At 38.3% G+C, this 27,176-nt stretch overlaps 1 long non-coding RNA gene and 1 pseudogene across 1 annotated transcript in view; one reads left to right on the top strand and one right to left on the bottom strand.

Annotated features, from left to right (window-relative positions):
• The window catches only part of LOC122905089, a 161,056-nt gene that overhangs the window by 114,169 nt on the left and 19,711 nt on the right, over positions 1-27,176 (bottom strand). The window lies entirely within an intron of this gene.
• Positions 19,503-19,814, top strand: LOC122905083 (annotated as a pseudogene).

Below are 27,176 nucleotides of genomic sequence, written 5' to 3'. Positions count from 1 at the left end.
GTGGAAAGCAAAGGGAACATCCTCTACCAAAAGACTGTTTATTTTCTGCTTAAATTTAATTAAAGCCAATTCCTATCTCCAACTGCCCTGAGACACCTAGAATTTCCAAAATAACCTTACTATTTTGTGCTAAACTCAAGAGATAGTGCAGGATTGGGGGTAGAGGTGAGGCACTGTTTTCTTTTAAATAAGAATTAGGCAATGTTTCCTGCTTTTCCAATAACTTAGTGAATGAAAAGATGTCTGGATCAGACTGTCTCACAGTAAAATTATAGCAGGAACACATGAGGTTTTTATATACATGATTTAGTCAATAATAGGTATAATGCAAGCCCCGCCTCTAATGGTCTGACTATAAGCTACAAACAATACAGGGGGAAAAAATGCAAAATTGCTAATTACTTTGAAAATGCAAACATGGTCTATATCAATGGCAGGAAAGAGTTCAGTCTGGGAGGGACCAGAGGAGGAGGAAACACTGCACATTTTCTTGTCCTTAACAGAGTACACGTCGCGACCACACTAATAGCATGGGAGTAGGCTAGCAATGTCATTATCCACAGGAGTGTAGAAAGTGTGTGAAAACTGTTCAAGCCACTCGGGAAATTCAGGTTAGTAGGAGATTACAAGCCGCTCTTTCCTCTGCCTACACACATATCATGAGGCTCTTTGCACTCATTTTGAAGGCATAGAAATACAGGCCTAATATCAAGTACAGCCTATAAATATGGACCCAAAAAGGGATTCAAAGGAACAACTTTAACCCCGCACCATATAGAAAGCCTTGCTAGTACCTCCTTGTACTTAAGCTATGAGACAAGAAATTCAAACTAAATAGAGTTTTAAAAATCCCTAAATGGAAGCCTGTATCCCTTTCTTTAGGAAAGGCAAAAAAAATAAGCCATTGACTTTTTTTTTTTTTTTAATCTCTAACTGAGCCAGCATCCAAAAGGCAGTACAAGGCAGGATATTTATCCTACCACACTTTGCACAAATACAGATTTCCATAAAATCAATTGATCAAGGGTCGAAGGGGCTTTGGAGGTCATGAAGCCCAATCTCCTACCGAGTTACTCCTACAGCCGGAAGATTATCCAGCTGTGTTCAAAAACCTCCACATGGGGAGATTACCGCTCTTAAAGCAGCCCCATCCACTGAGGAAGAGCAGAAGTTATTAGAGTGTTCTAATATTGGGCTGAAATCTGCCTCCTGGTAATTTCCACCCACTAGTCCTAGTTTTATTCTCTGAAGCATTTCAGGGTCTAACCCCTCATCATCACCATGACAACTCTTCAAATATTTGAGGGCAATGAGAGCTTTATTCACCCAGGCTATACATTCCTAGTTTCCATGCCTTTTCATTTAGAGACAGACCCTTCATTCACCTCAGGATGCTGTCTTTGAAAGTATATCCTACTTGGTCAATGTCATGTTAAACTATACAGACCAAAATATGATACAGTAACACATTTGGGTCTGGGTACAAAGACTTCCACCCCTTTCCAGGAACACACATTTTCTTACATAAGAATAAAAGTGTCGTTCAATCACTCTCCCTAGTAATGCCCGCTACCAGAGACATAGGTGGTAGCACTCAATCTTGACATCTCCAAAGTAGAAGTTTTTCCCAGAAAACATTACAGAACTGACTTCAGTTCAGTAAATGGTTTCAAGCACTCATGACAAAGAAGGCTTTACACAGGGGACATAGAAGGTATAAAATCCTAAAAATTATACAAAAGTTTATTAGATATGGAGGAAGGCAAAACCATTTCCTTAGAGAAGTCTGGGAAGGCTGAATGGAGAGCAAATGAAGAGACAGGGATTGAGGGGTCTTGAAGCTTGGATGAGATTTTAATGAGCAGAAAAACGTGTAGGGACAGTGAATTTCAAGATAGAATAGACAACTGAAGAGCAAGGACTAAAGAAAAGGCTATGATGCTACCAGGAAAATAACAGCTCAATGAGACTGTGGTGTATAAGACAAGAAGGGAAGGACTGGGATATAAAGCTTTGAAATCCATTTGAAGAAACTGGACTTTGTTTAAATGCTTACCAGTGATGCTAAATGTTTAAATCTGGCAAATCCTCTAGTCACGGCTGATGACTTTTTTACTCAGAATAGGAATCCCTAAAATATTCATTTCTATACTCATATTCTAATGGGATTTGACCACACAAAAACTAGAGGTACGTGCCTGTTAGAATGGCCATCATGATAAAGACAAGAGATAACAAATGCTGGTGAGGATGTGGAAAAAGGCAACTGTGAGGCACGGTTGGTAGGAATATTAATTAGTCCAGACACTATGGAAAACAATATGGAGGTTCCTCAAAATATTAAAAATAGATCTTACATATGATCTAGCAGTTCCACTTCTGGGAATATATCCAAAGGAAATGAAAACACTAACTCAAAATGATATCTGAACCCCCATGTTCAGCGTTAACATTATTTACAAAAGCCAAGATATGGGAACAATCTATGTGCCCATCAATGGATGGACTGATAAAGAAGCTGTGATACACACACACACAACCCACTGGAATATTATTTCACCACTTAAAAAAAAAGAAATCCTCCCATTTGCAACAACAAGGATGGAACTTAAGGGCATTATGCTAAGTAAAATAAGTCAGAGAAAGAGAAATAATGTATGACCTCTTAAGTGTGGAATCTAAGGACAAAATCAAGAGCAAAAATTTCTTTAAAACAATCAAATTCATAGGAAAAGAGATCCGATCTCTGGTCATCTGAGGCCAAGGGTTGAAGGGAGGGGAAATAGGAAGAAAGTGGTCAAAAGATAGAAACTTCCAGTGATAAGATAAATATGGTGACTACAGCTAACACTGTTGCAGAATACACAGGGAAGCTGTTAAGAGAGTAATTCCTAAGAGTTCTCAACACAAGGAGAAATTTTTTTATTTTTTTCCTTCTCCTTTTATTGTATCTATATGAGAGGATTGGAGGCTAACTAAGCTTGCTGCAGGAATCATTTTACAATTTCTGTAAGTCAAACCATGATGCTGCATACCTTAAACTTACACGATGATGTACGTCAATTACATCTCAATAAAACTGGGAAAAATCAGAGATCTATCATATGCACATATTTTGCAAATACCATAACAGCTAACATATTGTACTTTATGTTGTACCACGCATATGCCAGGCACTATACACTAAATATTTTATACAAATGAACTCACCGGAGACTTAGAATGTCCATTTGAAGTAGGAACTCTTAATTTCCTCCTTCTCCATAAGAAGAAACTGAGGCACAGAGGGGTTAAGAAACTTATCCAAGATCACAGAGCTAGTGAGTGGGAGGAGTAAAGATTTGAACCTAAAGCCTGGCTCCAGGGCGAATTTGCTGCACCATGCTACCTCTCACATTAAGTATGTGGTTATTTATTCTAGCAACCTGCTTATAACCTTACTAATTCAGGTTTTTAAAAGCTGTTTTTAGCCTTCAGAATAAGCTAAAGCCACTTTTCAGTTTATATCTATCTGCTCATCTTCCGGAACTCTTAACGCTATTCTGGATCCTGATTAAGGGGCTCAGTTAGCCTGCTGAATCCCAGGAACTCTGAATCATCACATAAAACGAGTCATTCCTCCATGGCTAACTGAAGGGAAATTTGCCTGTGGTAAAAATACATCTACAGATCATACACCGCTCCCCTAATTCCTCCTCTAAAGCAGATTCCATAATTAAGGGTAGGCTAATCTCTTCAAGCTGCCACTCCCTCCCCACTTCCAGGACAGTTCACAGCTGAACAACTCTGACAGATAAAAATGTAACCTGCTGTTAAGATCCCCAGGAACGAAAATTCCACAGCCACCCCCAAGGTAACAAATCCCCTTGCCTGACCACTTGGAGCCATGACTATTCATCAAATGAGAAAGTTTATTTACATACTTCCAATGAAACTGCTTTCTCTTGATTTTCTCGGGGGCCCTCTGGTCCCTGAAAACTGGCTTTGTTCTGTGGCAGCTGGCGCTGTTTCAGATTATGGGATCACTTAATTGGGTCATGACTTGTTTTCTAGTACTGACTCCTCTGCCACCAAGGAAATTTGCTGAAGTTAGCAGACTGAGAAGAGGTGACTTAAGGGGAATCTGGACCCTTAGAGGGAGGTGTTCTTATCCTTGACCAAAGAGCTGGGATATATGCAGGTCCAACATACACCAACCCAGGGAGGCTTGCCCTCTCTGAGTAAATCCTATACCTTCCTCTCCATGTCAGCTGAGTTTCTGCTCTGATAGTCTGACTTACCTTTTGGGGGACTCACCTACTTTTCAAATCCTCAGAAACTTCCAGGTCAGGGCGAGGCTACATTGGGCAGGAGAGTCCCAAAATCTCCAATTTTCAAGAAGCTTCAAAACTCTGTAATAACTAGGAATTAATTAAACCAATGAGATAAAAGATCTGTACTCTGAAAACTATAAGATATTGATGAGAGAAATTGATGACAATACAAATAAACAAAAAGATATTCTGGGCTCATGTATTGGAAGAACGAATACTATTAAAATGTCCAAACTACTCAAAGCAAACTATAGATTCGATGCAATCCCTATCCAAATACCAAAGGCATTTTCCACAGAACTAAAACAAATATTCCCCCAATTCGTATGGAACCACAGAAGACCCCTGAATAGCCACAGCAATCTTGACAGAAGAACAAAGCTAAAGGTAGCACATCCCCTGATTTCAAACTATACTATAAGGCTATAGTAATCAAAACAGGATGGTACTGGCACAAAAACAGACACATAGATCAATAGAACAGGATAGAGAGCCCAGAAATAAGCCTACACTTAAACGGTCAATTAATCTATGACAAAGGAAGCCTGAATATGCAATGGAAAGACAGTGTCTTCAACAAATGGTGCCGGGAAAACTGGACAGCCACAGACAGAATGAAACTGGACCACTTTTTTATACCATAAACAAAAATAAACTCAAAATGGATTAAATATTTAAGTGTAAGACCTGAAACCATAAAAATCCTAGAAGAAACCAGGCAGTAAGCTCTTTGACCCCAGTCTTAGCAATATTTTTTTTTTTAAATAGGTCTCCTCAGGCAGGACAACAAAAACAAAAACAACAAACGGACTATGTCAAACTAAAAAGCTCTTGTCTAGCAAAGAAAAGCATTAACAAAATGAAAAGGCAAACTAATAACTGAGAGAAGATACTTGCGGATGATATATCCGTATGGGGTTGATATCCAGAATATTCAAAGAATTCACACAACTCAATCACAACAACAAAAACAACCCAATTAAAAATGAACAGAGAAACTAAATAGACATCTTAAAAAATACATACAGATGGCCAACAGGTACATGAAAAAAAAGATCAATATCACTAATCGGGGAGTTACAGATCAAAACCACAATGAGACGCCACCTTATACCTGTAAAAATGATTATTATTAAAAATACAAGATATAGTAAATGATGGTGAAGATGTGGAGAAAAGGGAACCCCTGTGCGCTATTGTTGGAAATAGAAAGTTGTGCAGCCACTATGAAAAACAATATGGAGTTTCTTCAAAAAATTAAGTCAGGGTGCCCAGTGGCTCAATGGGTTAAGGAGCTGCCTTCAGCTTAGGTCATGATTTCAGGGTCCTGGGATCGAGTACTGCATTGGGCTCTCTGCTCAGCAGGGAGCCTGCTTCCCCATCCCCTCTCTGCCTACTGGTGATCTCTCTCTGTCAAATAAAAAAATAAAATCTTTAAAAAAAATTAAAAGTCGAACTACCATAAAATCCAGTAATTCCACTTCTGGATACTGATCCAGAGAAAATGAAAACACTAATTCAAAAAGGTATATGCACCCTTTTATTTATTATAGATTATTTATTAAGAGCCAAGATATGGAAGCAACCCAAGCAACCATGGATAGATGAATGAATAAAGAAGAAGTGATAAAAATATACAGTAGAGTATTACTCAGCTGAAAAAAGAATGAAATCTTGCCATTTGCAACAACATGGATAGACCTTGTGCGCTAAATGAAGACAGAGAAAAGACAAACACGGGTACAATCTCCCTTGTGGTGTCTAAAAACAAAACAAATGAAGAAAAAAAGCAGAAATAGACTCAGAGATACAAACAAACTGGTGGTTGTGAAATAGGTAAAGGGGATTAAGAGGTACAAACTTCCAGTTATAAAGTAAATAAGTCACAGGAACGTGATACATAGCTCAAGAAATATAGTCAATAATATTGGAATAACTTTGTATAGTGACAGGTGTTAACTAGACATGTCATTTCATTTTATACATTATGATCATTTCATAATGTATAAAAATATTGAATCGATATGTTACACACCGGAAACTAACATAATATTGTATGCCAACTATAATTCAATAAAGAAATAAAGATAAAGCATCTCTAGTTATGAAAAAAATATTCTTACAATGAACATTCTTGCACAGACTCTCAGGGTACTAGCTAGGCCCCCCTCTACCTCCCAGCCAGCAAAGATAGAAGCATAAGACACAATCACCCTCCATTCATTTCATACTTTTATTCACATATTATCTTGGTATTGCTAAGTCTGGGACACAATTATCCTGACATTAATGACTCTACTCAGAGCATGAACGTCTCAAACTGTCAACCTCTCCTGACTCAAAGCAGCCCCTGTCTGAGGTAACAGGATGCTTTCCCTCCTCACTCTTCATTCGCTTATTCAACCAACACTTACCAAGCATCTTCCAAGCTACGCCAAATACTGCACTATGTGTTGGGGGCACAAAGATGAGCAAGTCACTGCCCATAGCTTCCAGGAGCTCACAGTCTAGTGAGATAGACTGATATAAACCAAATCACTGATTTAGAGGCTTATAAGTCCTAGACCTGTTGTGATGTGTTTATATGTTATGGTAATATACAGCAGGAAGTAAATAAGTACCTGGAGAAGTTGGAAGATGCAAAATTGAAGCTAAGCCTTAAGAATGAATGGGTATATGCATGGAAGAAAGAAGGAATAGAATGTTCTTGTCAAAGAGAGAACATTGAACAAGACACTAACATATAAAATATATGCCATATTCAGAGTCAAGAGGGTGGTCTACTATGGTACTTAAGGCCAAGGGGAGGGAGAGGGCCAGAGAGAGTAACCTGAAAGACAGGTTGTGACTAAACTGCGTAAGCCTTGCCAAGGACTCTGGTTTCATTCAGTGGGCCACAGGTTTCCAGAAGGGCCAGGAGTTTTCTCTTTATTTTAAAAAACTCTCTCCAGTATGGAAAAAGCTATAAAGGACATGAGTACTGGAGATAGAACGGTTAGTTAGGGGATCATTCTAACAATACAGATGCCTCTCCCATGTTCTCCCTATTCCTGATACGGAGGAGACTATGAGGGAACATGGGAGAGGGCTCAGTGCACTTCTCCAAAGTCCCTGAGAGTAGGGTGAAGCACCAAGGAAGAAGAACATTTCACCTCAATAGAAGGGACTGGCAAGGCTTGGCACTGAGGACAGAAAGTGCCAACAAATGGTGCTATGCTGGGGCGCCTGGGTGGCTCAGTCATTACATGTCTGCCTTCAGCTCAGTTCATGATCCAAGGGTGGTGGGATCAAGCCTCTCATCAGGCTCTCTGCTCAGTGGAAAGCCTGCTTCTCCTTCTCCCACTCCCCCTGATTGTGTTCCCTCTCTTGCTCGGTCTCTCTCTGTCAAATAATAAATAAAATCTTGAAAAAAAAAAAGTGGTGCCACGCAACAGCATTGGAAGAGATGGGTACTCTGTTTCATGTTCCTCTCAAATCCATTTAGAATTACATATTACACTAAGGACATACAAAAAGTTTCCCAAAGGACTATCCACTATGATCCTATTGCTATGTAGGAGAAATACAAGGTTTGGTTTTTTGGGTTTTTTTGTTTGTTTGTTTGGTTGGGTTTTTTGTTTTGTTTTGTTTTGGCTAAGGGATAACATGGAGATATGTGGTTAATATAAAATATTGCTGAATGTTCCTCAAGAAGGAGCCAGCAAAGCCAATATTTACTAAACCCCTTTGTATACTGGGACCATGCCACAGCTAAGATCAGCTTTTCTTTTGAAGGCTCTATTTCTAGCTTTCCAGAATAGCTACCTTTATGGATCACCTGCTCTACACCAGACTGTATACTAGCTGCCTTATTATATAATCTGAATCCACACAAACACCATATGAAGCAGATATCATTGTTCTCATTTTGCAGATATTGAAATGAAAGTACAGAGGGGGAAACTTACTAAAGCAATTGTGCTGGAAGGTGACCAAGATGAAATTGGGTCTCCCCCCAAGTCCTACATGTTGCCCTGGGCTGCCTTGGGGAGGGTGGGCAAGCCTGGAGAAGGGCTTTGACCTGGAATGCAGAAGCTGGTGTTGGAGCTAGGAAAGATATCAAATGCAGGGCATGGCTCTGGGCAGCCATATTTGTTTAACACATTTTTTCTAAGTGAAGCCATTTCAATTCAGTATTTCTCCAATTGTTTCTTAGGATAGAAAGAGAATGGTTCACAGACCCTGGGAGGCCAAAATTGACTCACTTTCCAGTTCTGCCTCTTGCTTTGAGGGAATAACCTAGGTCAGCATCCCCCAAAGTGTGTTTGGGGAAACTTATGTCTCCTGAAAAGACACTTTTAAAGTAAAACACTTGTTTAGTTTTACATAACTCAAAAGTGCAAAAACTCACTTGATCAGAGCGCCTTTTTTCCATATGACAGCCAGCACCCTGCAGATCGACAGTTCAGAGAACATATGGTGACAGAGGCCCCTCTCCTGCAACCCTCATCTCCTCCAAGGCAATCCCAGTAGTGAGATGTGGATTAGCCTCGTAGGTTATGACCAGACCAGAGCCTTCTGCAGACAGTGTGGGTGTGAAGAAATAGAAAATGCCTTGTTCTGATGACTGCTTGGGTGAGTCATTAACTCCTGTGAGCCTCAGTTTCCTTATCTAGGAAATGGAGGAAACAGAACATTATCTTGGAGACTGATGAAACAGTGCACCGAATGGGTTTCATATAACTGCCTGACACTTAATAAGACTCAGGGAATGTTAGCTATTATTTTTGAAAATCATATTAAATGCTGAAGGTGACGTTACATGAGACTTGTGAAAATACTTTATAAACTCAATAATACTATATAAATGTCAATTCTTCGTTGTGGTTGTTATTAAGAGACACTTCCTAGTCTCTGTAAAATGCTGCAGCTAAGTCCTTGGAGTGCACAGAAATACTCAGCTGCTGAAGATTGATTACCCTGCTTGTTAAGGCTTCATTACTCATGTGGCCCTGACCTGCAATGGAAAAGAACAAAAATCCTTCATTCCCCCCCCTCTATAAATGGAAATTACTTTTCAAGAGGCCACTTCCTTTTGGTATGAGAAGGGAAGCAAAGAAAGCACTTGAGGAGGGGCTGTTTGTAATCAATAAAGTGTAAAGAAGTAAAGAACATTTAAGCAGATAAGAAAGTTTTAATATGGCAATCTGAAGGATCTTTAGAGTTTTGTGGTTTAAGCAGTCAATCTTTAGCTAACTGACCCTACACTGGAATTTCGAATAATATTGAGAAAAAAGAGGTCCTGGAAAATAATCCACTGAGCTTCTAGATGTGGCTCATGAGCCCTTGCCTTCTTCTATATGGGCCTCTGATGAACAGGTTTCCTATGTAAGTAGGAGCTTTGTGAATGTTTCCTTTTCCACAGGTCTTGTTTATTCATCTAGACTCTTAGAGGAAGTAGCTGACACTCTTAGCTTAAGCCTGGCCATTGGGGCCCAGCAAGGTGTTCATCTGGAGGAGTTCAGTATCCTTCCCAAAAAGAGTAATTCCCTACACTAAGATGCCCAGAGTACGTTGGAAGAAGCTGTCCCAACACACTGTAGATGTGTCCATACTGAGTGCAGACGCTTGATAGATAGGTAACGTCACCCATTCCGCAGACGCTCCATCCCCTTGTCCTCCCTCAGTTGGAGGAGGGGGACATGAACATGGAGAGGAGAGCCCCTGCCCTAGTCCTGCAGCACCCAGGTCTCTCCTCTCTCATTTCCTGTCCTCTCTACTCCCCTCCATTTTCTTCACTCACTTTCTCTCTTTCCCCAAAAGAAATGCCTTACCTATGACACTGCTTTCTAGTTTATAAGGTGATTGTACAGCTGTCCCTAACACATGGGCTTGTGAGTCCAGAGAAAGGAGTCTGTGTTTGAATCCATCTCAGGAACTCACTGACTTCGTGCCCTTGGGCAAGACTGGCTAACTTCTTTGAGAAGAGACAGATAAGAATACCTAATGTGACATAACTAAAAAAAAAATAAAAAATAAAAAAAAGAATTGTTGGGAAGATAAAATGATGTAATGTATGAGAACATTTTTCCACTGTGACTAACGTGGAGAAAGTACTTGCTAAGTAGCAGCTATTCATCTTGTTTTGTTTGTTTCTTTTTTTTTTTTTTTTTAAGATTTTATTTATTTGAAAGAGAAAGAGAAAAAGCATGAAGAGGGGGAAGGGTCATGGGGAGAAGCAGACTCCCTGCTAAGCTGGCTTGATCCCAGGATTCCAGGATCCTGACCTGAGCCGAAGGCAGACACTTCACCGACTGGGCCAGACAGAAGGCCAGTAGCTGCTATTCCTTATCAGGCTTCTCTGAGTTAGGGACTAATGGCACTGTTTTACATAAGAGAAATGGAAGGCATAGAGGAAGGGTGACATTGCCAAGGCCATCCAGTTAATAAGGAACAGAACTAGACTTTGAATCCAGGGCACTCGACTCCCTGGACACTTTTTCCAACCCAAAAAATCTATTTCTTAGTAACATACAGAATGAGTCTATGAGATTTGCTTTATTTTCTAGCTCTGGAGACCAAGAACTGATATGATACGACGTGATGATATGATATGATATGATTTGATGTGATACATCCTACAATGGCCAGGAAATTATGATCTTACTTAGACAATCTATAGCTTTACACAGAAATATATGTGCATATGTGTTTATACATACATGTATGTGTATATATGTATAGGAAACTATACATAGTTTCCTTTTTTTTTGTCCAGAAATACTATTGATAGGTTAGGTATGGGAAAGCTGCAGTGACATTGAGGGAACGTTCAAGAACAAAGGAGAGGCTATCCAATGACATGAGAGGAGAAAACACATTCAGTTTCCAACTTTGCTGCAGCAATGCTGATTCAGTGTTTTCATTTCTTCAAAGAAATATTTGCAGTAGCTCTTATATTTAACAAGCCAACTTGTGCTTAGTGTTTTATAAATACAAAATAAGAACACAATTTTTTTTTAAAAAAAGCAAGAACACACAATAAAACCACATAGTGCTGAGAAAGCATCATAATTTGGTACAATATATTTGATGTATAAGAAAAGAACTTTCCTGGGCACAGTTTGGATAGTTATGATCTTAGAATTCGAGAAAATATACATTAAAGACTAAGACCTTATCAAATTTAATCATGTCGAGAAGCCAGAAAACTTTACTATAACCCAAATAAACACTTGTAAATTAAATCTATTTTTTATTACAATCTGCTTGCAAACTAGATGGGCAATTTCTTGTGGGTTAAAATCTGTAGCCCTTTAAAATGCATTTTATTAATACTGGACCCATTGGAAAAAATCAGAATATTGGGGATGGGTAACACCTAATTTCCTTGATCCTCTGGAATAGCCCCAGGAGTTCTTCAACCTGGGTATCCTTATACTCTGACTTACCAAAGTGACCCTGGCTTTTTATTGGATGGTAGGAAAACCCAGGAAATGTAAAGGCATCTTCATGGAATCACTGTAAAAAATGAGTCCTTTCACCCACAGTAGAATTTTACTGCTTATAATAAAAATACTTTCAGTATTTAGTATTAAATATACTTCCCTTTAAAGAGAAATTAAGACTTTATATTCCAGGTACCTGTGTGGCTCAGTCTATTAGCATCTGCCTTCAGCTCAGGTCATGATTCCAGGCTCCCATCGGGCTCCCTGCTCAGGGGGGAGCCTGCTTCTTCCTCTGCCACTACCCCTGCTCATGCTCTCTCTCTTGCTTTCTCTCTCTCAAATAAATAGATAAAATCTTTTTTTTTAAGACTTTATATTCCTTTAGGTTCATAGCAAAATTAAAGGAAAGGTGTAGAGATTTTCCTGTACACCCTCTACTCCCATGCATGCATAGCCTCCCCATTATCAATCTCCCCCACCCCAGAGTGGTACATCTGTCACTATCAGTGAACCTACAATGACATATCATTATTACCTAAAGCTCATAGTTTACATTACAGTTCACTCTAAGCATTATACATTCTATGGGTTTGGACAAAGGTGTAATTCTCTGTGCTTTGCTTTCCCTTCCCGAATTCCTGCCAAGCACTGACAGTTTTATGGTTTCCATAATCTAGGCTTTTCCAGAATGTCATATAATCAGAATGATATTTAATCATGAATAGTGCAAATAACATGAAAGTAAGATATAATGCATAAATTCTCAGAGTTTTAGGGTCTAAGACCCAAATCATGTTATAGAAGAAAGCTCCAAGAAGATGGGTTTAAATCTTGGCCCTGCTACTTACGGAGCCATGTGCTTTTGCACAAAACATTTATCCTTTGTGAGCATTTGTTTCCTCGGTTATAATATAGGGATAATAATATATACCTCAAATGTGCTTTGGGAAATGGGCAAGGTAACGTGCACAAAAACTCCTAGGATGGGGCTAGACATACAAGAAGGAAGTGTTCTACAAATGTTGGTTGAGACTGAATATGAATTGAATGTGAAGCTAGATATATCCAGTCCCTGAAGTCAAATATATGTGGTTTCTAAATCTCTTGTGCCCCCACCCCACCCCAGATCCCTAGAAAAGAATTCAGAGAATAGTGAGTTTTCAATCTGTCAGACTGTCTTTTCCTTCAGAAAATCTCAAAATTCTTTGACCACTTTACTCTCAGAAAGAATCACATATTTACTTTGAAAGAGCCAGTTTTGAAACAGGAGGGGGTTTTGTTTGTTGATTTTATTTTGTTTTGAGGTGGGTAATCTTTATTAACTGAAACCTTATGTTGAAGTACAACAATCTCCATAAAATCAGTAGAATCTGCGAGCATGTGATAGTGAAGTTGTGTGAGTTTGGAGCAAGGTAGGGTCTGGCCTTGAGCCAGCTGCCTTGTCTCTGACAACCAGCCTCCTCCACAACCCCCAAGAGCCCCCAGATAACTCCCAGAAATCCCTGGGAAAGTTTGAAAATTTCTGTTCTCCAGGGACAAATAAGCCTTCGCATTCCAAGGTAGGAAAGTTGCCAGGAATATTCTGCTACAATATTCTGCTACATGGGGCGCCTGGGTGGCTCAGTGGGTTAAGCCGCTGCCTTCGGCTCAGGTCATGATCTCAGGGTCCTGGGATCGAGTCCCGTATCGGGCTTTCTGCTCAGCAAGGAGCCTGCTTCCCTCTCTTTCTCTCTCTCTCTCTGCCTGCCTCTCCATCTACTTGTGATCTCTCTCTGTCAAATAAATAAATAAAATCTTTAAAAAATATATATATATTCTGCTACAATACCAGTTTTTAAATACCAATAGGGCCACCATCTCTGGAGAAGTCACAACTAAATAGAGATCTACCCCTTCCCCCATTTCACTTCAAATTCTTGTAATCTTTAAAACTATCTTGGGTCAGTTAATTAATAAAGGCTCTAGGTGGGATTCATTTTAACCTAATTTATTAACCCATCCTTAGTATTGGTTTGGTAATGAGTGAAACAAATAGAAGTCACATGGGGTATTTCTGATTGGGGCATAAGAGATCAAAACTGCAAGATTCAGTGTTCTGCAGCTTTAAAATCATCTAATGCTTAGTGCCTAGTTGCAGACATCCTCCAAAAAAATTTAAAGATAGATACAATCCATTGGGTCTAAATTGAGCGAAGTAGGCATAGTGATATGAGAGTATTAGAGTTGAGGCCTTGCCCTGGTGTCAAGTTTACTTTAATCTCCCAAGCGGAAGGAATAAAGAAAGTACTGTGTTTTAATTTGGGGGCTATTTATACACCTTAGTAATTACAGATGTGAAAGCAATGTCTTTGTAAGAAAGTTCTGGCTAAAGCCATAGTTTTAAGGATCTGGATAATAGCTTTCCAGTAGCTATTTGTATTTCTTTCCAGATTGACTATCAGTGGTATCTTTACTTAAAGAAATGTGCCCAACACAGCTAAATCTAAGATTATTATATTTCAGAAAAGAGAAAGGCTCTCTATTTGGTTGGAAACAGACAGAAGGGTATCTGTATTAATTCTCTGTAACCCCAAACATTTTCCCCAGCACCATACTTAACAATTAAACCATTTTAACTATTGGTTGGAAGTGACTATATAGCACTTTGCAAGTTAAGCTCTTGTCTTAAATAATATATATATTGCTATTATCACTCATAAATTCATTTCCAAGTAAACCCCATTTATAAAAGGCAAATGTTAATAACAAACAAGCTGCACTATTTCCCATGGAGAGTGGTATCCATTAATATAACTTGCTTCAATCTCTTAGAAAATGGGATTTTTTAAACCAGTGAGTAGCTTCTAATCTAGTAAATACAAATCAATCTGTATTTATTACACTCCGCTATTTTTTTGCCCTTTTCTATCTTAAACTTTAAAGATGTGTACTTAGTCCTAGACTTTGTGTTTGCTCTTGGAGCTATGTAAGAAAATTTTCCTGAAAGAATCATGTTTTCCTAGTTGTGAACCATGGAGAAACAGAATGTGTGGGGCTGTGAGACACCAAGGAGGCTAACTTGGAAACAGAACCTGCTGCTCAGCCTTATGGCTGAAGATCTGAAAGTGCCAATATTCCAGTCTGAACGGGTAGCTGAGTTTCATAAATATCCATGCTGTTGTGTGATTAGCTACAGAAAGAAGAAACTGTGAGTCATTGAAATGCAAGCAAATTAAAACAAACAAATAAACAAAAACCCAGAAAAAAACAAAACTGTGATTCAGTGCAGTAGTCAGGGATAAAATGCTGTGTCATTGCCGATGGCTCCAGAGATCACACTCCAGTGCTAGCTGGGAAGCTCAGTATTTCCTAAGCCTGGACACAGATTCAAGATAGAAAACTGAGCGTAGGCATTGTGTATCCTTCCTCGTCTTGTGTCCTATTGAAATGGGAGAAAATAGATTCATTTTTTTTTTTTTAATGAACTTATCACAATGTGGGCAAGAAAGGAATCAAGCAGAAGAACAGAAAATTCAAAGGAACCAGGAAGAGAGAAAGCAAATGTGATCAAATGAACAAAGGGAATAGGGTAGGGAAAACAGCACTTCAAAACTATAGTGGTCAATGAAACTTCAAGACTTAGGTCAACTAATACAAAAAGCAGGAATGGAACCTGGGGCACTTATCAAGGTAATTAACAAAGAGCTGAATGCCTGTTGAGCCAAATAGACCCTTCCAATTTCTGGAGTTATAAGGACTGACATTTGTTGAGAATTTTAAAAAGCCAGATACTCACTGAACCTTTACAAACTCTTTGAAGCAGGTATTATTATTATTATCCTTGTTAAATAAAGAAACTGAGGCACAGAGGAATTAAGCAACTTACTTATAGTCACTTGGCTATTAAGTGATAGAATCCAAATTCAGGAACAGTTTGGCTCCAGAAAAGATGTTTCTACAGCCATAGATAGTATACCACCATAGAAGGTCAGTTGTAAACAGCTCCTTTATGAAACTGAGGAACTTCAAAATCAGGATGGCACACTGAGCACCAGTGTTAGCCTTGCCTTCCCAGACCATCCCCAGAAATAATAGCCACAAAAAATTTTTAGTATTCAATGAAAAGCAAGGAACGCCTTCATAGAACCAGAAACTTTGAGGACTCATGAAAGACAGAAGTCAAAGGGATCAAAGAAAGAAACCACAAACCAAAACACTTGCAAAAAAAGGACTAAAGAGAAAAGAGGAAGGAGGCATAGGGGTTTTGAAGACCAGACTTGGCAGTTACTGGGGAGAGAAATAGGCCTTGGGGCAGCTGAGGAGAAAAGCACCCCACCCTGCCCTCAGGCTGTGCTGAGGACACAGAACCAAGCCCTGGGTAAAAGAAGGAGAAACTTGTATCCACTATCCTCTGCATAAAAGCATGTCTACCTGTCCTCCGGTCACTAACCCTCTCCCAAAGGCAGGCTTCGTGGAAAGGCTAACCGGGAGGCTCCAATCGGAAGAATGCAAAACCATGAGGCACCAGTACTGCATGTAAACACAACAAGCGGAAGCAGCTGCAAACAGAAGAATCCTTGAGAATAGGAAAAAAATAACGTCTTGAATGTTGTAACAGTGAATATGACATCTATACAGTAAGTCAAGTGTAGGTCTTGACAACTAGAAATGTGATTGTTTAAATCAAAAAATAAACTCAATAGCTAGGCTAAATGGCAAAACGGACAATTAAAAGCAGATTAATGAGCTACATGATCAGAAGGAGGCATTTTTGCACAACACAACTCAAGAGATTGAATGTACAACAAAAAAGGTTAAGAGGCTCAGAGGTTAGACCCAGATGTTTTCAATATTTATCTAATTATCCCAGAAAGGAGATTATATAATATTGAAGTGAAGAAATATTGAAGGCAATAATGGAAGACAAATTTCAACAACTGAAGACGGGTATCTCCAAGATGGGAGGACCCACTAAGTGCCAAACAGGATGAATAAAAAAGACACATTATAGTATATACTCAGCACTCCAAAGATAGAGACAAAAATCTCAATTGCTTCACAGAGGAAAAATATCCTGAGTCTAAATAAGGAAACAAGTATCAGACTGACACAGGCCTTCTCATCATCCACAGTACATGCAAAAATGTCTTCTTGGGGCCATCTCTTAAAAATTCATATCAGGGGTTGTCGCCTGGTTTTGGGCACTCAGTTGGTTAAACAACTCTTAATTTCAGCTCAGGTCATGATCTCAGGGTTGTGAGATCAAGACCCTGCTTGAGATTCTCTCTCCCTCTCCTCCTCCCCACCACTCCCACTCATTCTCTGTCTTTAAAAAAAAAAAAAAAAATCATGCAGGAAAATTAACCTTGGATTATAGGTCCAGCAAATTATCTTTCAAGAGCAAATCAAAATAAATACATCTTAGAACATACAAGGAATCAGAAATTTTCTTGAACCAATAAACTTTCTCTCAATGAATGATTTGGTTTTACTTCATTGTTAAAAAAAAAAAAAAAAAAAGACACACCCAAAAAAACCCCGCAAACAAAAAAATGAACCTAAGAAATGGATCCAAAAAAGCAATGATAAGTAAAAATATGAATATTATTATAATATATATACTATATCATTAAATGTGTTGTAATATATAAAATTATAACATATAAATATATAACATCTATTATATATGAGGTATATAATAAATAGTATACTATATAACATATTAAACATAATGATATAAATAAAATAATATATCAAGTATATAAGTATTTCTGATAATCTGTAACTAAAATCTCAGATAATCTCAACATGGGAAATAGCTAGGGGACAGAGAAGTAGGAAATATAAGCATTCTAAGGTTCTTATCTTTTCTGGAGAAATTATATAGATATTGACTTAAAAAAAAGCTAGAAAAATTTTCATTGCTATTAAATTTTTAGATTAACCACCATAAATTAGAAATAAAATGTAAAGATTGTAAAATTTCCAAACCTTAGGATAGACATAGAAATGGAATAGAAAAATGATCTCTCCAAGAAAGAGTTTTTAACTGAATGGAAACTAGAAAACAAAAAAGACAGCATGTAGAATAAATCCAAGCATATCACTAAGCACAATAAATATGAATGAGTTTAAAAATCTTTAAAATTAAAAATATTAATGAGGATTAAAAAAATATTAATGAGGATAAAAAGAACACGAAGAAAGATTATAACAACAAAATTTGGGGGAGCTAGAAACAGAAAGATAAATGGTCACTGACTTGGGGTACCTGAACTAAATACAATCTCCTGACTGGGGGAAATGAGATACAGCTGAGGGAAGAGTTACCATGCAAAAAACAGAGAAGTAAATGAAAGTCTAGGTAGGTATATACAGAATCTTGATACCCAGTGCCCTATTCCCACCTGGATCCCAAAACATTTTCAGTGGTGCTTTTTCCCTTCAGACAGAGCACCAGGATATTCTTCTCTGAGAAACAGGATTACCCAAAATAACAGACCAAAGGATACTGACATCAGGGATTTCCCCAATTAAACTGCCTGGTCAATATCCCTGCTGGAAAACCATGGTCAATAGCCCCAACTATGTTCACAAAGCTTCCCATCAGCTTTTTAGTGCCCCATTCTTATATGAACATAGAACTAAGGATCTATAGATATAGATATAGATACAGATATAGATATATGAAGAAAGCATAATCGGAAAGACCAAAGCTATATCCAGAATAAAGAAAGTTAGAGGAAACAGTCTGTTTTAAAGAAAACTTTGAAAAATACTATCTTTAATATTCTCAGAGAAATAAAGGAAAATGTTATAACCATTAAATAAGATTAGGATGCCTTTAATAAGAAGCATGCAGGGCAAAAACATCTCTTAAAATTAGATATGTGATGGATAAATATTAGAAGACTGTGAACAAAGAGAAAATCCTAAAAACTTTCAGAGGCTAAAAATACACCTATTTTTAGTGTGCACATTAAAAAAGAAGAAGAAAGAAAAAAGAAGAATCAAAATTGTATCAGACTGGGGCACCTGAGTGGCTCAGTGGGTTAAAGCCTCTGCCTGCAGCTAGGGCATGATCCCAGGGTCCTGGGATAGAGCTCCACATCGGGCTCTCTGATCTGCGGAGAGCCTGCTTCCTCCTCTCTCTCTGCCTGCCTCTCTGTCTACTTGTGATCTCTCCCTCTCTCTGTCAAATAAATAAAATCTTTAAAAAATATAAATAAATAAAAATAAAAATAAATAAATAAAATCTTTCTGGAAACTTGAAGAAAATGGAACAGGGTCTTCAAAAATTCTGAGGGAAATGGAATCCAACACAGAATTTATATTAAATCCAGTTAATCATCAATCAAATATGAGGGTAGAATAAAGATGTTTTCAGAAATGTAAGATGTCAAAACTTATATCTCATGCACTATTTCTCAGAAAACTGTAGGAAGAGGCATTCCTCCAAACTGAGCAAGTCAAATAAGAAATAAAATATGAGATTCTGGAACAAGGCATTCAACCTAAAAGCAGTGAGGAAATTCCCAAAATGACTATGCAACAAGCCTAGAAAGAAACAGGTCCAAATTGGAGAAGTTCAGACATTTCCAGAGAGAATTCTCCAAAAAGACAAAAAAAAAAACCAAAAAAAAGCATACCACATGTGCTTAAATATATATATCAAAAGAATGTTTAAGAATTAACAGAAAGTGTGGGTATAAATCAACGATAAATATATATTTTTAAACTAACATTAAAAAAAGCTTTCTGAGCCGATAGCGCTCTCGCAAACATGGTGAACTTTCCTAAAACCCGCCAGACTTTCTGCAGGAAGTGTGGCAAGCACCAACCCCACAAAGTGATGCAGCACAAGAAAAGCAAAGATTCTCTTTATGTCCAGGGAAAGCAGTGTTATGACAGGAAGTAGAGTGGCTATGGTAGGCAGACTAAGCCTATCTTCCGGAAAAAGACTAAAACTACAAAGATTGTGCTGAAGTTCAAATGTGTCAAGCCCAACTGCAGATCTAAGAGAATGCAGGCTATTAAGAGATGCGAGAATTTTGAACGGGGAGGAGATAAGAAGAGAAAGGGCCAACTGATCTAGTTCTAAGCTTCATATTTTGTTATATTATGAAGACAATAAAACCTTGAGGTTATGTTAAAAAAAAAAACTAACAAAAAAGAAGTGAATGACTCTAGGGAAAGCAAAAAGATGTGCAAGATAGCTTTGAATAAAATATACATGATAATAATCATAAAAATGTTAATATTGACCTAATCAAAATTCTGAGTTCATCAGAAAGATGGGTGGAAGACTGCTTGGAGGACCGGATAAAAGAATGATAAATCTTGAATTTCCACCAGTGAAAGATCAATAGATAATGCCAAAACTTTGAAAAAAAGAAGTGACAGTAAGACGTTATTTAATAAGCTTTTTAGAGCTATTTGATTCAATCAACAAATAGCAACAACTTGGAATCATGAACTACTTTGCTAAAACAGGACTCCCAACTACCTATAGGCAATGAGAACGAAACTGGCAACAGGCTTCTTATCAACAACACTGAATTCTAGAATGCTAAGTCACATACCTTTTAAGACTCAAGGAAAAATAATTTTCAAGTTGAAATTTCATACCTATCTGAATTATCAAATATTATTAGAATAAAATAAAACATTTTCAGCTCTGTATGGATTTGAAAAGTTTACATTCATGAATCCCATAGGAAAACTATTTCTCTAGAGTAAACTTAAGCAAAACAGAAAGGGAATGCAAGAAAGAATATGAAATGAGATAAAAGGAACCATGGAAACTGAGTATTACCTACAAGAAGACAAGAAAACTAAAGACACAAATCCATGCTCTTTGGCAAATGGGATATATTTTTTTCCCAGTAGGTGGTATTCAGAGACATGGTATTTTATTTCTTTATTTTGGGGGAGCAAAAAGAAAACCTTACTTGGCAATGAAGAATATTTAACGACTGCGTTATCTTTATTTGGGTTTAAATTTTTAGAAACAATCAGACAAATCAGGGAATGCTGAATTATAGAGATTATATCATAAATGTTATAGACTTTGGCCATGAAAAATAAGAATAAACCTTTTTTAAAAGCAAAAAATTGAAGGGATTATGACAGGGAAGGATACTCACCACTATACTAATGAGGACTGGCTGTTGAGGGATTATGGTTAAGAAACAATATGTACAAAGTTCCTCATCTTTTACCTTGAAGGATTAAAAGGTGCCATCTAAATTATGAATTACGAATCATAAATGTTTAAATGACAAAGGAAAGCCCCAGAGGATATTAAATAAAAGCAGTTGAAAGTACTAGTATTCCCCTTGAGAAATGGATTTAGGGGTAGGGAGAGATAACAACTCTTGTTTTTCATTACATATATGTTTTTTCCTTTTAGTTTGAATATTTTTACTATGCTGCTATGGTCTGAATGTTTGTGCCCCCTCAAAATTCATGTCGAAATCCTAACCCCTACAGGTGATGGTAAAATGGGGGGTGCCTTTGGGAGGTGATAGGTCATTAGGGTAGAACCCTCAATGGTGGGATCAGTGTTCTGGAGATCCTCCAGGGCTCCCGAACCTCTTCCACCAAGTGAGGACACAACAAGGAGCAACCTGAAAAGGGCTCTTACTTGATCTTGTTGGCTCCCTGTCCTCAGACTTCCTGCCTCCAGAACTGAGAGAAGTAAATTTCTGATGTTTGTAAGTTACCCAGTCTGTGGTATTTTGCTATAGCAGCCTGATATATGCCTAGATAAAACTTTTATTTTCATATATGACTAGCTTAAAATGAGAAAAATAAAATGAGGTTAGTTTCTCTTCAATAGGGAATTGGTATTACCATCCAATCGATGGTGATGTATCCATGCAGGAATCCTGGTAGACACTGGAAGGACAGAAAGGAAGCTCAAGGCCCTCACAGCAGAATGTCTACAGTTGCTCATAAAAATGGTTTGTATTGGGGCGCCTGGGTGGCTCAGTGGTTTAAGCCTCTGCCTTCGGCTCGGGTCATGATCTCAGGGTCCTGGGATCGAGCCCCACATCGGGCTCTCTGCTCAGCGGGGACCCTGCTTCTCCCCCTCTCTCTCTGCCTGCCTTCTGCCTACTTGTGATCTCTGTCTATCAAATAAATAAATAAAAATCTTTTAAAAAAATTGTTTGTATTCACTTATTCAGTTGATATTAAACAAGGGATTGGGGCACCTGGGTGGCTCAGTGGGTTAAAGCCTCTGCCTTCAGCTCAGGTCATGATCCCAGGGTCATGGGATTGAGCCCTGCATCGGGCTCTCTGCTCAGCAGGGAGCCTGCTTCCTCCTCGCTCTGACTGCCTCTCTGCCTACTTGTAATCTCTGTCTGTCAAATAAATAAATAAAATCTTTAAAAAAAAAGGGGGGGGGATTTTTAGGAGCTTGAGTTGTGCTAAGCATTAGGCACACACTGGAGAATAACAGTTTTTATGGAGCTCATAATCTGGTGTGGAACATAATAAATAAATAAACATAGAAATAAGCATATAATTACATTACAACTTCTGTACAGAGACTGAGTCCTAAGAAAAGGCCTTTAGGTTGCAGAAAACAAATATGCAACATGATCAGTTTTACGTTAAAATATTATATGAATATAAAAGTATGCACTATGGATGTAGGTTTATGCATACATTAGAAAGAGGATTGAAAAGTTGTACACCAAAATGTCAGAACCAGAAGCAGTAGGTGGAGGAAATGAAAGATTTCCATTTTTATTTCCCACATGTGTTTCACACAAGTATTGATTTTGCAATTTTTATAATTTAAAAATTAAAATAACACAGATTTATAATAAAACTAGTCAAGAGAATGGACAATTGAGCAAAATGATATTCATCACTTCTGGAAGAAAAAAATTAAAACATTTTCCCCGGGAATAGTTGTTTGCCTTATATTCCTATAAAAAGGAAGAATGCTATTATTTGTTATAATTCATTAATTATATTTATTACTAATAAGTATATTAGCCAGCCCTTAGCCAAAGATACTTTCTAGAGTGTTAATTTACAGTCCTTTAAAAAATATTGAATTACCCAAGCATTCATTCTTACTTCTGTATCATAGGCCTCTTAAACACTTTAATTAAGGTAATTTTTTTTAGCTCCAATACAGCTCAGTATTTTGCAAGTCTTTAAAATCTAATAACTCAATCTACTTATACTCAACAAACTTTTTGATGAGAGTTGGGGTGACAGGATTTTTGCTAGGACCTGAGGGACACAAAGATGAGTAAGACAGAAAGCAGCACACAGGAAGTTCATAGGGGAAGTCTCAGTGTCTATATTAGGATCTCACCATCCCTTGAGAGCCATAGAAATCTTTCACAGCTAGCCTGTGATTCTCATCTTCTCATTTCTGTATCAAATTACTAGGCTATTTTTTTGAGGTAGCCAGGATTCGTGTGGCTCTTTTGGTTAATAGCCCTTGGTTTGAAATGTGACCCTGAGGCATTAAACATGGTTTCAATATTTGATACTGCGCTCTTTTCTTGTGTGTGATATCAACGACCAAAATTAGGCGATGCTGTGCCCAGAACTTGACTGAAACTCTGTTTGTGTGTACCAGTGTTAAAGCTGTAGCTGCCTCATTCCCACTGGGGCTTGGAGGTGCTCCGACCTGTGTGGGTGGAATATTGGCTCTACTTCTGGAAGGCTCCATTTTGCATTGATTTGAATTCAGCTGCAGGTCTCTCTCAGGTGACCATAAGCAGGTCTAACTGCTCTTTTGTGCCTCCCTATCGCCAGATTTTTGGTCGCCAGAGACCAAAAATAGCCAGCACCCCAGTGTTTGTACCTTTTTTATGACACGTTTATCATTTATTAGTTTACACATTCACATGCGTATCCTCCCCTTTGGACATGCATGTGAGCTCTGTGGAGATAGGAGACCTATGTCATTGTTTTGTGTCTCCTGGGTTCTGTGTAAAATGTTCAGAAAAAATTTTTTGATTGGTACATGTTTAATGAACTTTTAAAAATAGTACTTAGTGGACAGTCTACCCTCTTGTTTCCGTACATGTTCACCCCCCTTTTCCCCAAGGTGCTGAATCTCCGACTCACCATATGAAGAGCACTTATGAGAATTGGGCCCTAATCACAGGAAGACCATGAGCTAAGTATGTGTGTGTATTTATTTACACATTCCACCACACATCTTTATAACAGTCTTAGCCAGGATCCATTGTATCACCACGGCATACATGAGGAATCAAGGTCTAGCAGCAACGTGCCCCACATCGAAGCACAGATCATAAAGGGCAGATACAGGATTTGAATGTCCATCCATCTGTCTTTTGAGCCTAAGCTTTTAACCACAGCATTATACTAAAGGTGGCATTCCCAAGACTATCAGAGAAAATGGTAAAGAAATGTATTAATCCCAAGAAGTGGTAGAGACGGGTGGGGCAGTTTAGAGAGGCACGGCTTTGACAGGAATGCTGATCTTGGGGTTGGGTACAAGTTAATTCCAGTGACATGGAATTCCTTTGCTTTAATAAAAATAATGTACATGACGAATCATTTCATTATGTGTTTCAGGAATCATGTAGTCACTTGTCATTTATTTACAACATGGGAATAATTACAACTCGTTTTGTAATTTGTACAAATATGCATAATGAATCATTACAATAGACCCGTGGTTAGGGCATATAATTATAGCACAATGGCTTTGGGTTTGTTTTTTGTTTTTTTTTTTCACAAGGGTTGATAAAATTAATCTTCTCTTTTTTTGTTTTGGTTTTGTTTTTTTTTGTTTTTTCCAAAATGCCTTTTAAAAAATCCCAGTGTTTAATTATTAGTATTATCTTTTTTTTTTTTCTAAATTTTTTCAGTAAACTGCTCTCCTTTGCCATGAAAGTTTTTAAAGCCTCAGCATCACAAAGGACTGGGTTTATGTCTCTGTCTGCCACTCTCCAAGTTGTGTGACATTGGACATGTTACTTAATCTCCTTACGTTTCAGATATCCACATGAAAAGCAAGAACAAGGAGTCCTAACTTGCCAAGTTCTTTGAGGAGAGACAAAGTACATGAAACTGTGAGCACAGAGCTTGGAACCTAGTAACTGTGATGACAACTGATGATGATAACAATGATGATGAGGATGACAGCAACCTTTACTGAGTGCTTACCATTTGCCAGGCACGTTTCTGACCATCTTATATGAATAAACTCATTGACTCCATACAAAGGAGCCAGCAGTAGTCACTGTACTAGCACTGCTAGTTTGAGGACTGTATGCCCATGCCACTAGTTCTCCACTGCAATCCAGGGACGGCAGGTTTTAAAAACTGTAGGGGCACCTGGGTGGCTCAGTCGGTTAAGCATCTGCCTTCAGCTCAGGTCATGATCCCAGGGTCTTAGGATCAAGTCCCAAGTTGGGCTCCCTGCTCAGCAGGGAGTCTGCTTCTCTCTCTCTTTCTCCCTTTGTGTGTCCTCATGTTCCCTCTCCCTAGCTCTCACTGTCTCTCAAAAACATAAAATCTTTCATTAAAAAAAAAAGAAAAAACCACCTCACTGTAGCTCCTCGGTATTTACCCAAGTGAGTTGAAAACTTAGATTGACACAAAAACCTGCATGCAAAGGTTTAAAGCAACTTTGTTCATAGTTGCCAAAACCTACAAGCAACCAGGATGTTCACCAGGTGAATGGATAAACTGTGGTACATTCATACAATGCATAGTTTTCATAAATAAAAAAATGAATAATAGAGCCACAGAAAGATCAAGGAACCAGAAATGCATGTTACTAAATGAAAGAAACCAATCTGAAAGGCAACATACTATATGATTCCAACTATTTGACTTTCTGGAAAATGCAAAACTATGGAAAAAGTTCAGTGGTTGCCAAAGGTTCAGGAGGAGGGCGGGAGGGAGGTCTAGGTGGAGCACAAGGGATTTTTAAGGCAGTGAAACTATTCTATATGATACTGTAATGGTAGAGACATGTCATTACATATTTGTCAAAACCCATGGAATGTATAAAGAGTGACCCTACTGCAAATTTGTGGAGTTAATAATAATGTATCAATATTAAGATTGAATCATCAATTGTAAAAAATGTACCACACTAATGCAAGACGTTAAACAGGAGAAATTATGTGTTTTAGGAGTGAGGAGTGTACTTTCTATACTTTATGCTCGATTTTTCTTTAAACCACAAATTGCTCTAAAAACTAAAGCTGTTAATTTGTAAAAACATACCAGATTGTACACTTAAAACCTATAGAGTTCTTTCAGAGAGTTAATTAATAGGTTTCCCCTTTGCAAAAAAAAAAAAAAAAAATTCCCCTTAGAAAGAAGTCACTGTAAAAAAAACTAAAAGTTGTGAATGGTCCTAGTTAAATAAGATCAGATATGTTTGGGTTCATGATTATGTATTACTGCTTCTTTTTCATACATGCACCAAAAAGGGAAAGAAAGAAAAGTTTTCAGAGACGAAATAAAGGGAACCACCTTGAGTGCCCACTTCACATATGCTGAATAATTTCAGACACAGGTTTGCTGGGCTCCTATCAGAATCAAGAAAACTGAGGAAAAGAGGTACAAGAGGTGTCAGAAGGAAGGGGCAAGGTGGGAGAAAGGGGGAGGGAGGCACAGATTATGATTAAGAGCATCGCTCAGCCAGAACCTTACCTGAATTCCAGGAGCTGAGAAACTGGAGGTCCTGAATGGAGAGTCAGAAGTGGCAAACCCATTAAAAGAAGCAGAAGATAGTAACACTGAATTAAATGGTCAGTTAAAAAATTTCAAGTGAAGGAAACTGTGAAAGACTTCAGCACAATTCAAACTTGTCAACTCATGTGGTGAGTGGGGGACTGCCAGAGCAATTATTATTTTATTTTATTTTTTAAAGAAGAGTGCTCAGTTTAGGAGTACTGACCAATTTCTGGACACCTGAGTCATTCTGAATGGAGACACTCAGCATCGCTGTGGGAATCTACCCCCCAGGGTGATTTTGGCAGGGCTGGACTTTGCAAACTGTTTTCTTTTTGGAGAAACGTATTCGTCTCTCTCTGTAATTGTTGCTGAAGACCTGCCGCTGAGACCCGGCAGCAGCTGCAGGAGGCAGAACAGGACAAGGCTCAGCAGGTTCCAGAAATAAGGGCTCCAGCTCAAGCTGAGAAAGCAGATATAGAGGAAACAGACTGGGCAAGGTAAAGCTCCCCCTTAACCTGTTGCTAAGAAGGCAATTGCCAACAGACAGTAGGGTCAAGTAAAAGTGGAATAGCACGGTCATTGCTTTTTGAAACAGAAAGGAGAGGCGCTCCTCTGGGTTATTGGCATAGCCTGAAAGAACTAGAATTCTGCAAGATCCGTTTCTCAGGGACAGCCACTGGGCATCTGAACAGGGCCCAGAAGGCTTTGATATTTATCAGGATCAGGGTCTTTCACCTCTGTTTAGCAAGTCATCAAA

Source organism: Neovison vison, chromosome 1, assembly GCF_020171115.1.
Source record: "Neovison vison isolate M4711 chromosome 1, ASM_NN_V1, whole genome shotgun sequence".
In the NCBI taxonomy this organism is placed as follows: Eukaryota; Metazoa; Chordata; class Mammalia; order Carnivora; family Mustelidae; genus Neogale; species Neogale vison.
The sequence above is the reverse complement of the archived record's forward strand: the minus strand, read 5'-3'. Positions and strand labels throughout refer to the sequence as shown.